The following is a 16,451-nucleotide window of genomic DNA, read 5'->3' as shown; positions in this document are numbered from 1 at the left end:
TCCCCTTTACTCGGCATCTCCTTCTGAATTTATTCAATAATTACTTTCTCATATTCTCCTTCAATCTCTTTCTCTCTTTTAATAATAATTTCTTCTTCTGTAAACCATGGGTAAGACCATGGGCCAATTAATTTCCCTGAAGTGACTTTTTATCCATTTTATTTAGTTATTATTAATCTTTTGAGTTAGTTTTCGGAGAACCCACAGTAATAACCATATTTTGTCAACGTTTCAAATCCCAAAAGGGATCCATCATCAAGACAGTTTCTGAATGCTCTAGTAAAAGAGCTAAATGAGAGATTAAATAGTTATGAGATGATTTGATTTAAAGATGAGATGAAGCTCGGATTTTTAATAATTATTATTATTATTCACACTTTTAAAAAATTTACTGTAGTTTTTAATAATTTTTGAAGAGGTTAATAATAATTTAGAAATTAATTAATTAATTGAAAAATATTATAATAATAATTAAAAACTATTTATTATTAAATCTAATTACTAAGAGAATTAATTAATTAGTTGATTAATAAATCTTCATAATTAAATGCTAATTCTTAATATAAATGTAAATAATTCTTAATATAATTAATTAATAATAATAATAATCATTATTATAAATATTTATTACTAAATACTAATTCTTATTATAAGTACTTAATTAGCTAGTTTAATTAATTGATTAATAAATCTTATAATTATTAAGTACTAGTTATTATTATAAATAATTAATAATAGTAGTTAATTATTATTATTATTATAAATAATTATTATAATCATTATAATTAAATATTAATTATTATAATGAATATCTAAGAGTACTAATATTGTTATAACTAATTTAGACTAAAACTGTTTGATATTATTAGAAAAAATTAATGTTCTTACTAAAATAAATTAATTAACTAATTAATTAAAAAATTTATAATAATTAAAAAATTTATTGTTATTAATGCATAGTTAATTAAATGATTTATTAATAGATCTTAGTTATACTAATTATTATTATAAATAATTCATAATAATAATAATAAATAATTATTATTATAAATATTATAATTAAATACTAATTATTATTATCCACACTTAATAATAATGATAATTATTATTAAGAGTAATAATAATAATAATACAAATTTTTATGTTTATTTGTAAAATAAGATTAGAAGGATAGGAGAGGAAGATAGCTACCTACTGTGTGTTATACTTGGGATGTATTGGTGGTCTTAATTTCTCTAATTAAGGGAAGCCAGCTTCCACTGATCTCGATACCATTGTCCCTGTTGAGATTTTGTGGATGTTTTATAATCTCAAGAGCCTCCCTAATCTTTCGCCTATGATGTTGTTCTTCCCTTGCGACAATTGAGGCGTTTTCCAAACAAACATGGTGCTTAGTTTTTGAGGAATGCTCTGCTAGGGCCGAAGTACGAGACCTTCCATTCTTAATATCAGCTCCATGTTCTTTCAGTCTTGTCTACAAGGAACGACCTATTTCACCAATGTAACTTTTTCCACACGAACAATTTATTTTATAAACTCCCTTGAGTTGATGTCTATCAATATTATCTTTGACAGACCTCATACCTTGTTTAATTGTTCCAGGTGCTGAGAATTGTGTGATTATGTCTTTCCTTCTCAGGATTTTAGCAATCTTATCTGTCACCCCTTGAATATAAGGTAGAAATACCCTACCACACTGAGGTTGGTCTTGAGCCTTAGGCTCCTGAGATAACACCCTTCTTTCAGCCCTCTCTATAGCTCTTTTAATTTCTTTTTCTTTATAGCCTATACCCTTAAATACCGAAACTAAATGCTTCTTCTCTTCATCCAAATAATATTTATAATTAATTTTATTCTCAAAGGCCAATTAATAATATATTTAAGATAATATTTATAATTAATTTTATTCAAAGGCTCAAATATTAATATTATATTATTAAAAGTATATGGAATGAATCAATTAATGATGTGTTAGAAGAATCAATTAATTGGTTTTACTGGTCGGGGTACTAGATTGGCAGAGTTACTAGCTTTAGCATGGTGATTATCGTTACTGGTCGGGGTACCAGATTGGCAGAGTTACTAGCTTCAGCATGGTGATTATCGTTTCCTCCCAACAGGTTGTAGCTTCTGTATAATCCCTCCACTCCATTATTGGATTAATTTTGGCAGAGGCTAGCAATGGACTAGGCGACTTTCTTGAGAGCTTAAGCCACCTCTTGTTTCCCTTCATTCACCATATGGGTGATTTCACTCTATCCTCTATCTAAGTCTTGGAGTAACTCTTGTTTCCCTTTGGATAAATCATTCAATATGTATTTGAAGCTCTCACAAGGATGATCTTCATGATCCCTCATCTAGTTTTTTTCTTCTTCTCACACTTTTTTCTTCTTTTGGCACATTATGTACTCATGATCTCCTGTTAATAGTAATATATTATTTTGCCCTTTCCCTTGCACTTTGCCATTTCCCTTGCACTTATGCACTACCTCCCAAGTCTCCTTACAACTATAAAAAAATATTCTTTCTTTGTAACTCATCTTGAATTCTAGGGTCCAACCTACTTCTTCTGACCTCCTCCTCCCAATGGGGTATCTTATTTTTAGCCTGTTTAATAAGTGGGGGTTTTGGAGGTGCTTTATTTTTAGGATTGCATCTGCCATATCTCTCATCCTGGAAATGGCCTCCTGCAGTGTGTTAGGCCTAAAATCCTTGACCCAGGCATGTAGTGGTTCAATTTACCCCTCTATGAATAACATAACCAACGGTTCATGGGATAGATCTATAACAATCATGACTAACCTATGAAATTCTAATATGAACTATCTGGACTCCATGTCTACTTAAGTTTCACGAGGTCCCTAAAATGCAATTTTGGGTCCCTCTTATCAAATCTCTAGATTAATCTCTTCGTAAACTCCAAGTAGGAGGTGATATAGGAATGACCCAATGTAATCATCCCATGGTACCACCATTCATGTGCCTTACTATCCAAATGTAGTGTGGCATACTATATGGCCTCAAATTTCCTCATGGGGTTTAGTTGGAAATAAGTATCCAACTTTTGCACCCATTCTCTTGTGGACCCTCTGATAGATCCCCTCAAGGTTGGAATGTTTATTCTTCCTAAACTTCTTCGAAATGTTGTTGTTTTTCCACAATTTGTTTTGATCCCTCAACTTGCTTCTATGCTTGATAACACAATAGACTTGAAGCGACATAGCATTATGGATCTTTGCTCCCATTACCTCATACTCCCTTGGCTCCTCCACAATCTTGGGCATAAAAGGTCTTGACGGAATTGGTTTTATTGGTTGGGGTACCAGATTGGCAAAGTTACTAGCTTCATCATGGTGATTATCATTTCCTCCCAATATGTTGTAGCTTCTGTATGATCCCTCCACTCCATTATTGGATAAATTTTGGTAGAGGCTAGCAATGGACTAGGTGACTTCCTTGAGAGCTTGAGCCACCTCTTGTTTCCCTTCATTCACCATATGGGTGATTTCACTCTATCCTCTATCTAAGTCTTGGAGTAACTCTTGTTTCCCTTCGGCTAAATCATTCAATATGTATTTGAAGCTCTCCCGGGGATGATCTTCATGATCACTCATCTAGTTTTTTTCTTCTTCTCACACTTTTTTCTTCTTTTGGCACATTATGTACTCATAATCTCCTGTTAATAGTAATATATTCTTTTGCCCTTTCCCTTGCACTTTTCCCTTTCCCTTGCACATATGCACTAGCTCCCAAGTCTCCTTACAAGTATAAAAAATATTCTTTCTTTGTAACTCATCTTGAATTCTAGGGTCCAACCTACTTCTTCTGACCTCCTCCTGCCAATGGGGTATCTTATTTTTAGCCTGTTTAATAAGTGGGGGTTTTGGAGGTGCTTTATTTTTTGGATTGCATCTACCATATCTCTCATCCTGGAAATGGCCTCCTGCAATGTGTTAGGCCTAAAATCCTTGACCCAACCATGTAGTGGTTCAATTTACCCCTCTATGAATAACATCACCAACCGTTCATGGGATAGATCTATAACAATCATGACTAACCTATGAAATTCTTATATAAAACTATCTGGACTCCATGTCTACTTAAGTTGCACGAGGTCCCTAAAATGCAATTTTGGGTCCCTCTTATCATATCTCTAGATTAATCTCTTTGTAAACTCCAAGTAGGAGGTGATATGGGAATGACCCAATGTAATCATCCCATGGTACCACCATTCATGTGCCTCACTATCCATATGTAGTGTGGCATACTATATGGCCTCAAATTTCCTCATGGGGTTTAGTTGGAAATAAGTATCCAACTTTTGCACCCATTCCCTTGTGGACCCTCTGATAGATCCCCTAAAGGTTGGAATGTTTATTTTTTTCTAACCTTCTTCGAAATGTTGTTGTTTTTCCACAATTTGTTTTGATCCCTCAACTTGCTTCTATGCTTGATAACACAATAGACTTGGAGCGATATAGCATTATGGATCTTTGTTCCCATTGCCTCATACTCCCTTGGCTCCTCCACAATCTTGGGCATAAAAGGTCTTGATGGAATTGGTTTTACTGGTCGGGTTACCAAATTGGCACAGTTACTAGCTTCATCATGGTGATTATCATTTCCTCCCAACAGGTTGTAGCTTCTGTATGATCCCTCCACTCCATTATTGGATAAATTTTCACAGAGACTAGCCATGGACTAAGTGACTTCCTTGAGAGCTTGAGCCACCTCTTGTTTCCCTTCATTCACCATATGGGTGATTTCACTCTATCCTCTATCTAAGTCTTGGAGTAACTCTTGTTTCCCTTTGGCTAAATCATTCAATATGTATTTGAAGCTCTCCCAGGGATGATCTTCACGATCCCTCATCTAGTTTTTTTCTTCTTCTCACACTTTTTTCTTCTTTTGGCACATTATGTACTCATGATCTCCTGTTGACGGTTTCACTGTTAACATTTTCAGGTGGGAAAGAACACTAGCTTTAATACCACTGTAATATTCCTTATAATTTTTGCTAGAAATTTAGGTTTTAACTAAGCAATTTAGGGTATTCATTTCTACTTAAACATCACCACAAATTCCCTTAGAGTTTACACAATGAAATTCACTAATAATGAGACAAATTGCAAACCCACGAATGGAAATTGTTGCAGAATTAGGCAACATATTTATTAGTAGAAAATTTTGGAGGAATTCTTTTACATGAGCTAATGAAAGAGAACCCACTCAGAGTAATTGACATCTTGCTCTTACTTCAGCGAAATTGGTTGCGAAATGTTTAAATTGGTCTTTGAAATGCTCATGATTCGTCCCCTCAGCTAGTGAGAATTTTCCCAGCATGGGCAACAGATCGACTTGGTATCGAGACCTTGAATTCCCTACATCCCAGTCTATGGAATAAGCAATTCTGCTCCCCAGAAAAGAATGTGACTTCCTATATTGATATTGTGGCCCTAGCCAAGATCACGCCTTCAATAATATTTTCATCTGAGTACCTTGTATGCAGCGAGCACTCGATCATGTCCTTCCCATCTTCCTGTAAAATGGCGCGTAGTTTCGGCCCCGCTCTTCACAACGTCGACTCAACATTAATATATTTGTCTCAATCTCGGCCGAGGCAAATAATGCAATATACCCCCTCTCATGGCCACCAATTTTAACCAATACAAAAAAACTCGGCCCAATCTGTTATTGCAATGGCCAATCAACCTCAACTAAAATGCTGAAATTGACCCGTCAATGGAACTGCAAATTCATAATCACAATCACCCGATAAGCACAACTGAATGGAGGAACTTGGTCACCTAAATCGATTTTCAATTTACAACCCAATGACAGCGTCGACAAAAGGTTAGATGGGCTCAGGTGTGTCTTTCAACACTCAAACCAACCATTTTTAGTTAGCTCTTGGAGTATTTTGGTCAAGTTTTCAATAATTATTTTCTCATGTCTTTCTTCAATCCCCTTCCTTTTAATAATACGTTCCTTCTCCAAACCATGTGAAATACCATGGATCACTTAATTTCCCCAAAAAAAATTATCTACTTTATTTAATTATTATTTATCTTATTATGTTGACCCTTTTATTTTTCTTGTCACTAGACCATGGGATCCATATAAATTATGACTCGATCTCTTTTTACTTCTAAAGATAAAAAAAGACATTACAGAGCTCCCACCCCTTTAAAACTATAAATTTTTATTATTAAAATATATGATATATATTTAATAAATAATAAAGTAACCATTTTAAGATATATATATATATATATATATATATATATATAACACTTTATAAATATATATGAAAAATCCTATAAATTCAGTTCAAAAAATAAATTTGATATAAAAATAAAATAATAAATAAATAAAATAAAATTGCATCATTTAAATTTATATTTATATTTATATTTACATTACAATAAAATAAATATTTACAGATCCACATTCACCTTACTACTAAAATACATCGACTGAATCATGTTTCTAAACCATGATAATTTTATACTATAAACAAAAATATAATTTTTTTAAATAGATATTATTATATATCAAATTATAATAATTAGACATATATTGATGATGATGATGATGGTTAACGTCCATTGAGACCAAACTTTGGTCTATCGGACCTAAAGAAACAAATTATTTAGTTTGATTTAAGATTTTATTCCTATACTCAAAAATCTTGGAGAGAAGCCTCCCAAACTCATTGTAATTTTGACAACGCAAAAGGCTAGGAAGGTCAGTATTGCAACAAAGATTTTGAAACTGAGATCTAATGTGGTTGTACGCGGGGCACTCTAAGAGGAAGTGATTTTCATCCTCGATGTTCGTATTCTCACATAGATGGCAGAACCTTTCCATCCATGGTGTTTTAGGAACTGCCCAACGACCTGTTTCACTATGGAGCTCATGAGAGTTCGTTCTAATCTTGGCTATATTAATTTTCTTCTTTGATCTAGTTAAAATAGAAAGATACTTTTGATCTTCTAGGGTAGGGTTGATGACCTCCTTATAATATCTTAATTTTCTTTTAGCTGTTAAATATTTCTCACACCACATTTTTTCTTTGAACTTAGAAGTAACAATATTTTTAATGTTAATTCAAGTTTTGCAATGCAACATTCTCATCGATCTCCCAATGGTTTAAATAGGCCCTGGTGTCTTTATACCAACCTCGTTTGAGCCTTATGTGGTTTTGGCTAGAATTTAAAGCTAGCTTAGGAAGTCTATGGTCTCCTATGTTATTGAGTTTGTGCTTGTACAACAGAGGCCTAGTCATAGCTAGGCTCTTGATAAGGGAAAGACCCACTTCTATAAAGAGAATAGGATAGGGTGTGTTGCTTTTAATTTTGAGGTTATACGTTATAAAACGCTTCTGGATTTGCTCAATCTTTCTCCAGGATTCTCTAGAGATGCTACAACCCCAAACCTCACATCCATATAAGATAACCGGAGTGACTAAAGTTTCAAAGAGGAACTTCTTTCTATCCCACATTACGAGGTTTGTCGTTTTATAATTATGTTCAAGACCAAAATAAGCTTTCCATCCCCCATTAATCATTTTCTCAATGTTATAGTTCCAGTTGAGCTTGTGATGAATATCAATTCCTAGGTACTTGTAGGAAGACACTTCCTCCAAGTTACCATTGTCATACATAAAATTAGCATAAGTGTCCTTCTTGGATTTGATAATCATAACTTTTGTTTTATCAGTGTTAACAATCATACCCATGGTAGAGCAGAAATCCTTAAGAAGTATAAGTTGCTTATCAAGATAAGATGGGCACCTTGCGAGAAGAACAATATCGCCAACATAGAGAAGAATGATGATGACTATCCCATCTAAGATCGTGCCAGCACATCCTTCTTCCACTAAACAACCTTCTAGCTTGTCGATGTAAATGCCAAATAGGGTAGGGGATAAGGAGCAACCTTGTTTAACTCCGATATTACACTTAATATCTTTCGACCACCCCTCATTGCTCTTTAACTTGGCAATTACATTCTCGTATAACCTTATAGCGACAGCTCTCAAATCAAAAGGAACCTTTAGCTCTTCTAATCTGTTCCAAAGGTTGTTTCTAGGAACTGTATCGAAAGCCTTTCTAAAGTCCACAAAGAAACAAAAGAGATTGGATTTATCATTGCGACATTCCTCCACAATGATCCTAAGCGTAACGAGGTGATCTGTTGTTGAGTGCTGCTTTCTAAAACCCGCTTGGCCTTTAGCCCACTTACCTTCACTTTCAAGCCATATGCTCAACTTCCTTTCCAAAATAATACCATATAACTTGGCTAGGAGAGGGATAATCATAATTGTCTGATAATTAGAGGGGTTATTTGTATCCCCACTTTTAAAAATAGGGATAATGAGGCTTTGAGTCCATCGTTTAGGGAACCCTTGCTTGACCACTTGATTGAAAAGCTTGTGAATGTGGGGGATGAGGACATGACCTCCAATTTTTAAGATTTCCGCCTAGTAACCTTCAATGTCCTTAGCTTTCCCATTAGCCAAGCAATTAACCCCAAAATCAATGTCTTCTAATGAGAAAAATTCTTTCATTGTGAGCAGGGTTTCAATGTTATCCATGACATTTGGAGATTCATAAAGCTTTATAAGATAGGAATTCCAGTCGTGTAAAGAAATTTTATTATTATCTTTAGTTTTCCTAGTTAGAATTTGCCTCCAGAATTTCTTAGGAGCTACCTTAGAGAGGTGTAAGAGATTCTCATCTTTTCCAAATATACTACCTTATTTTCCTTTTAGTTAGGGCTTTGTATATTTTTATCTTTCCAATTTTAGAGATCCATCAACAGCTTCCTTAATTTCTCTCCTCGCACCTTTACAATCTTTGTCATACCATGGGTTGGTTTTGCTATTTCTTTTATTACTTGAAACTTCAATTGAGAACTTGTTAATATAATATGAGAGGGTTGTAATAAAATTATGATAGAGATCTTCTATGTTGTCTATACTAGATAAAGAAAGCAAATTAGTTTTTAATTCATTTAGAAAGAGATCTTTTTTATTTCTATCAAATATTAACTTCTTTTGGCTATAAGGATTATCTTCTATGGGATCTTTATGCATGACAAAATTGAGACTTATAAGCAAAGACATATGATCAAAGTCAGGGTCGTGGTCGTTTAAGATGTCAAATTTTGTTATTTCGTTGTATAGAGGGATATTGGAGATAACATAGTCTACCACAATGCTACCAAGCCCATGGATGTAGGTCATCTGGCTAGAATTGGGCCTCTTCTTTAGACTATTGCAAATTATGAGATCCTGAGCACTACAAAGCTTGACTAGCTCCGACCCAAACAAATTCTCCTTGAGGTCTTCAAAGCTCCTTTTAAAAGAATTGCTATATCTCCTATTATAATAATTCTTTTAAAATAAAGTGTTTTTCCCTTCTATATGTTAAAATATATATTACCTATATCATTCACTAACACAAAATTATAATCCAAACATAATATCACATTTAAAACGTGTTTAATTTATAATAATCAACAACTATATAATTAACTACTGTGTAATAATAAAATATTTATAATCATATTAGTACATTTTAGTATCAATATCATCATGTGTATATATAAATAATACAAAACATATATTATATATTTTTCTAATCTATTTATTAGAACATATTTATTATCTTAGATATCATTTATTTGGGATTCAATTACATTAAGTGTACCATCCAATATTTTTACAAAACCTTTACTTATTTAGAGATTACACTATCACATTTAAAAAATGTTTAATTTATAATCATCAACAACTATATAATCAACTACTGGTGGGGGCAGCCGGTTAGCCCCGACCCCCTGCCACATGCCTCCACGTGACCCAATTTTTGCGCTTAAGGGGTTATTGGTGAAATTAAAGAGGCAACAAATTACACTTTTTGCGGCGGGAATCTCACCAGTCCCAAGCGAAATTGTCGCTCGATGGACTGTGTAAAGGGTGAAATCATTGCATAGTTAGCAGGTTTTTCTATTTTGTAGCACAGATAACAAAGCTTTGCTTGGAGAAGCATATATTGCTCAATTTTTAACCTTTTTGAGCTCAAGAAGAGCCTAGATGGGGGTTTTTGAGCGTCCTGGACTCAATGGCAGCCTCAAATTTCTGATTTGAGTACTTTATGATGGACTTTTTGCAGAATCAAGTATTTTAGTGCTAGAGGCAAAGATAGTTTTGAAGAAATATGGAGGCATATTTAAGCATGAAGAGAGCCTAGTTAGAAGTTTTCCAGCCTTCCAATTTCATTTGTAGCAATTGTTACTTCAATAGAGTAGCTCTTTTCAGTCTTTTCTCAATGTGTTAAGGAGAGAAGCCCTTTTGAACTCTTCATTGTGAAGGAGTTGCATGATTATGCTTTTGATTTTAGGTGGAGTACAAGGTGTGAAAATTTTTGAATCTAACAAATCAAAAATCCTACTACAGTAAACTGATTTGCATTACCTACTTGTGTTCTTCATTTTAACAAGTTATTTTCAAAATTATTCAGAAAATAGTAATGCAAATACACTGGAGCCTACACTAATATACAGATCAAGTACTAAAAAATAAATGAGACAACCACTCAAAGGACACACTTATTTTTGGACTAAACGTCCCTGGAAAAACCCAGTGTGGGAAAATCGGTACAGTAGATATGAGGGTTTTATTACTATGCAGGTTTCTAAATATAATTAGGGTACCAAATCCAGCTCACCCAACAGAGAATAAACCCGACAGAAGTACCTCTATTCGGAGACAGATATTTTGGCAGATCCAGCAACTAGATGAACAAACCCCACACTTGACTGCATTGTCCCCAGTGTTGTGCAGCGATGGCTGCTCCCAGCTCTGTGTTGGGACTACGTCACCCTCCATGTGCTCCTTCCCAACTCATAAATCGATCTGCTGAATTTATGCCCAATCTGCCTCACAGAAACCCCAACACTGCCTCTGCGTGACTACATTAGTCCTCCAGCCTCTGCATCACCCTCCTAAAGTTGCACTGTCTCTCCTTGGTTTTGTGTTGCCTCTCTGTTATGTATTCTCAACCTTGGACGAAAGTCTCGCTATCAAACTTCCCCTCTCTGCACCTGAAGCTTACTCTGAAATTCTCAGCAAACCATGCCCCAGAATTTTGATCTAGCTCAAGTGCTTCTCTCTTGTGTGTGTTCTCCAACTGACCCCAAGCCTTCCTTTATACTCTTCATGTTGAGAAATCAAAAGTCGTGATCTAATCTCTAATCAACATCTAAGATTAAATTAGACTCAATCCTCGTCACTTAGAAGCTTCTCAACCATATTTACATTAATTCACTTTAATTATTTTATTTTTCTAAGTTTTAAATTAGGCATCACTAAAAAATAATTAATTGTTTGAATAACATGCACTCTGGGTGGAATTTCTCCAAACGATTTCTGGTTCTTGGAGATCTCATGTGTTCTAGCCCCTCCACAAAATTTCAGAGCTAGAGAACATACGATGCTACCCAAAAATCAACACTCCCTCTTGGCGAGGAATGTGCTCTAGCAATAATTCCCAACATAAGTATCGCATTGATCCACGACATCGGTCCTCTGCGCTGCTGATGCTCAATCTGTTGCCCTTCATCCACTACGTTGTTGTAATATGTACTACTGCCCATGACACTGCCATTTTCACTATTTTATCTGTACTGCAGCTCCCTCTCAATATGTTGCATCATGCTTCCCATAGCACTGCCATTGCTAACTACTGCACTGCAACTCATTTGCTGAGAAGTAAGCAACTAAAAAACCACTCAAAAGTTGACATGTTATTAAGTCTGGATGCCCCTTAACACTAGAGCTACCTTTGCTACTAATTTTTGCTGACCCTCTGATGCTACTGTGTTGTTGTTGTATCTTCTTTGTGCCTTTTGTGTTGTTGCAACACTCCACTGCGTTGTTGTTGTATCTTCTTTGTGCCTTCTGTGTTGCTGCAACACTCCACTGTGTTGTTGTTGTATCTTCTTTGTTCCTTTTGTGTTGCTGCAACACTCCACTACGTTGCTTCAGACTTTGGCGCTCTAGCTCTGCCATTGTTTCTCCATCATCCCTCGCACCAACTAACTCTCGTCATTCTGCTATTGTCATTAAGGGCTCCCATAGCCATATGTGATCCAAGAGTTTGGGCACCTCAAGGATCTTACCCCTTACTTCACTGTAGCTCCAACTATAGTTTTATATCGCCCTACTTCTTTTCTAGAGGTGAATGAACACTCATGGCACAATCATCATCGTCCTCTTTGTCAGCTTGCGCTGGAGCAGTGTTTGATTCAAACTTCTCTTCTTTGACCTTCGTCTTATGAGGGCACTGTGTGCCAAAATGACCCATCTCTCCACAACTGAAGCATCTGACTTTGAATATCTCCTTCTTCTTTCATTTTTTCTTCCCTTGTTGTCCCTCTGATGTGAGAGCCGCATCCTCCTCTTCCTCCTCCTTGATTCTGATCCCTTTTCTGCTACTTCCCGCCTTGGTCCATCGTCTGATCTCTTCCTGTAAAAGAGTTGCCCACATCTCCTCCCAATTGGGAAGAGAAGCCCTGCCCAAGAAGCTTTGGAAAAAGGCTTCCCGGTCTTCAATGATTGCATTCAGTATAGTCCTAACCATAAATTCAGCATCTGGTGTAACCCCTACGGAAGTTAGTCGGTCACAGATCCTTTGCAACTTGAGAAGGAAGGGATCGATTTCTTCTCTCTTTTGCATCTAAAATTGTCTCAGCTGACTCTCAAGCAACATCTTGCGTTGAACGGAAGTTCCCTTGTACAATGTGGTCAATGCCTCCCACATTTCCCTTACTGTGTCCTTTTCAGAAATATGTGGGATCATGCACTTTTATTTTTCTTGAGCCTCCTCATACTTTTTTAGAGGATCAACATCAACCGGAACAACAATTGTCTTCAAGGCATAATCTGTGATACAATGTTTATCCAAAACTGCTAGGATCCTAGCCTTCTAGATGAAAAAGTTGGATGCTCCATCCAACATGTCATGATCCCTCAGTTCGTTAATGACCATCTCTGCTCAAATGAATGTCAAATTGGTTCTCTTCTCCCTCTTTCTTTGCTGCCCCAACAAAACTCAAATCTAGGTTTCTTTGGCGCTAGAAATCCTCTAAGGAACAAGCTCCCTCTGAATTTTTATTTCCTTCACAGAAATCCTTCTACCAACCACTATCAAACCACCCCTCTCTGATCTCTCTTTGCTGCTGCTTAGCACTAGATCTAGATTTCTTGGCAAGAAATCTTCTGAGGAACTAATTCCCTCTACTTTTCTTCTACCCCACTAGGTATTGTTCTGCACCAACATAATCAACACCCCACCAACAACTTCATATAAAATCTGCGCTGCACACCCAGCCACAACAATTGGAAAACCCATAATCAATAGTCTTTGCGATGGCCCAGTAACCATTGCATTTCCCTCTACAACAACAACGTTACCCAATCAGGCTGATGCAGGCTCTGCATGAGCCTCCCTTGGTGACTGTGTCACCCCTCCTCTACTCTCTTGGCCTAAAATTGCGCTATCTCTTGGGACAGTTGTCTTCACGCACATAATTAGTTATTTGTCCTTTCTTTAATGGCTTTAGTCCTCCTTGATCTTCAATCCCTTTGATACCATGTGAAAATTTCTGAATCTAACAAATCAGAAATCCTACTGTAGTAAACTGATTTGCATTACCTACTTGTGTTCTTCATTTTAACAAGTTATTTTTAGAATTATTCAGAAAACATTAATGCAAATACACTGTAACCCACACCAATATACAGATCAAGTATTGAAAAATAAATGAGACAACCACACAAAGGACACACTTATTTTTGGACTAAACATCCCCGGAAAACCCCAGTGTGGGAAAACCGGTGCAGCAAATATGAGGGTTTTATTATTATTCAGATTTTTCAATAGAACTAGGGTGCCAAATCCGGCTCACCCAACAGAGAATAAACCCAGCAAAAGTACCTCTATCTAGAGACAGATATTTTGGAGGATCCAACAACTGGATGAACAAACCCCACAAGTGACTATGTTGTCCCCAGTGTTGTGCAGCGATGGTTGCTCCCATCTCTATGTTGGGACTGCGTCACCTCCTCTAGGAGTTACCTCAACCTCCCAGTGAGCCTTCCCGACTCAGAAATCGATCTGCTAAATTTATGCCCAATCTTCCTCACAAAAAACCCCAACGCTGCCTCTGCATGACTACATCAACCCTCCATCATTTGCATCACCCTCCTAAAGTTGCACTGTCTCTCCCTGGTGTTGCGTTGCCTCTCTATTGTGTATTCTTGGCCTTGGACAAAAGTCCCGCCGCCGAACTACCCCTCTCTGCACTATAAGCTTACTCTGAAATTCTTAGCGAACTACGCCCCAGAATTTCGATATAGCTCAAATGTTTCTCTCGTGTGTGTGTTCTCCAACTGACTCCAAGCCTTCCTTTATAATTTTCCTATTGAGAAATAACAAACATGATCTAATCTCTAATCAACAGCTAAGATTAAATTAGACTTGATCCTTATCTCGTAGAAGCTTCTCACCCATATTTACATTAATTCACTTTAATTATTTTAATTTCCTAAGTTTTAACTTAGGCATCATTAAAAAATAATTAATTATTTGAATAACATGAATTCCTAGTGGAATTTCTCAAAACGATTTCTAGGTCTTGGAGATCTCATGTGTTCTAGCCCCTCCACAAAATTTCGAAGCTAGAGCACATCCAATGCTACCCAAAAATCAACACAAGGACATATTGTGTGAGAGTACTTTTTATGTTGACATTTTTATGACATGTTGTAGCGAGTCATCTTTCTGAGTGAGAATTCTTTGTAGGAGAAACAAGCCACTTTATTGTCAACAAGTTGTAATGTACTCATTTGTTGTTGAAATCAATATAGCGATCTAGTTATTGGAGCAGGTCCAGAGACATAGTCTAGGAGGGGTGAAATCCATTACCAAATGTTGGTTTCTTCTCTTCATGTTTATCATCTTGACTTGCATGTGAATTTGTTTCTTTTTTAAGTTCATGTGAAAAACTTAACTCACCATCTTGAAGAGGTTGTGAAACTTATTTTACCTTTAAAGACCCAATTTTTTAACTTACAAAGTGTCAAAGGACAGTGAATTGTTATAAGAGGATATTTCCTCCATTTTCAGATTAGGTGGTATCAGAGCAGGTTTTGACCAAGTTGCAAGTATGGGCAAGAAACTGAAGCATGAAAGACTCCAATAGTTGGATGAGATTTGGAGGAGCTTAATCTATCACTTTGAATGGATAATGTTGAGCTGAGGAGATTGTTTGAAGTTGCAGAAGAGGAGAAAAGGAAAATGTGCCTACAGTTGCAACATGTAGTGGAGGAACAAATTGGTGAGAGTTCCATCCTGGAAGTTGCAAATAATCCCTCCAAGATGAAACCAATTTGTGAGCATGGTCTGTACAGAAGATATGGACCTTATGTTGAGAATGATGCTTGTGAGTTTTGTCAGCATCTAAAGGATTCTCCCTATGTGCCCATTGGTAAAATTGGTTGGATAGAGACATCATCCACTTCTTCGTCAGCATCTAAAAAATAAAATATGGGTGATAAGACAAAGATGATAATTATAATTTCTAGTTCTACTCCTTCAACTAATGTTGATAACACATATTGTGCAGCATTTGAAAAGCATACTAAAGGTACTGGTACGTAGTTTTTAACTCAGATGGGTTATGAAGGAAGAGGCCTCCAAGTCAATGACCAAGGTATCACTAATCCTATTGAGTTAAAAGAAAAACCACGATATGAAGGATTGGGTTATGGTCATGAAGAATAGGAGGGTCCTCTAAAATTGTTGAGGCAAAGAAATCATCAAGTGATTATATGTCACACCGTGATGGTGGTGATAATGACAAATCGTCTCCAAAGAGAGATGAATGTTCCAAGGGACATACAAATTCTAGTCCTTCTTGCCAAAGTCACAGCCCAAAGGACATGTATAAGTGTCATGGGGATTTTAGAAATGTTGGTGATTTTGATTATTTATGGGAGATGTTTCCTTGCACATTTTTTGATGCATCAAACCATTGTGTGGTTGAGTGTGAGAAATGTAAGGATATGGTCAAGAAAATGGATCAAATCCTTGGGAAAAGGCATGAGAAATCTCTCCCTATTATGAATACTACATTTTTGATGGGCAAACGAAAGCATTTTTGTAGCATGAATGGCCACCAGATTGAAATGTGTTGGAAACTCCATCCATAACTTTCTCTCAATAAGGAAAAAGAGATCATGTGATCCTTTGCAAAGAAAGCGACACGTGGAAAATTAAAAAACTGATGTAGTTCCTGAAGTAGCCTTTGAAGCAGAGAGGGTGCAGAAAGAGAACCCATAAGCTTGGTTAGGCAAAGAATTGGTAGACTATTTTGTACAA

This window comes from Pinus tabuliformis, chromosome 5_1, assembly GCF_031772625.1.
Source record: "Pinus tabuliformis cultivar Carrire ecotype Pingquan chromosome 5_1, CPIR1, whole genome shotgun sequence".
Taxonomy (NCBI): domain Eukaryota; kingdom Viridiplantae; phylum Streptophyta; class Pinopsida; order Pinales; family Pinaceae; genus Pinus; species Pinus tabuliformis.
The sequence above is the reverse complement of the archived record's forward strand: the minus strand, read 5'-3'. Positions refer to the sequence as shown.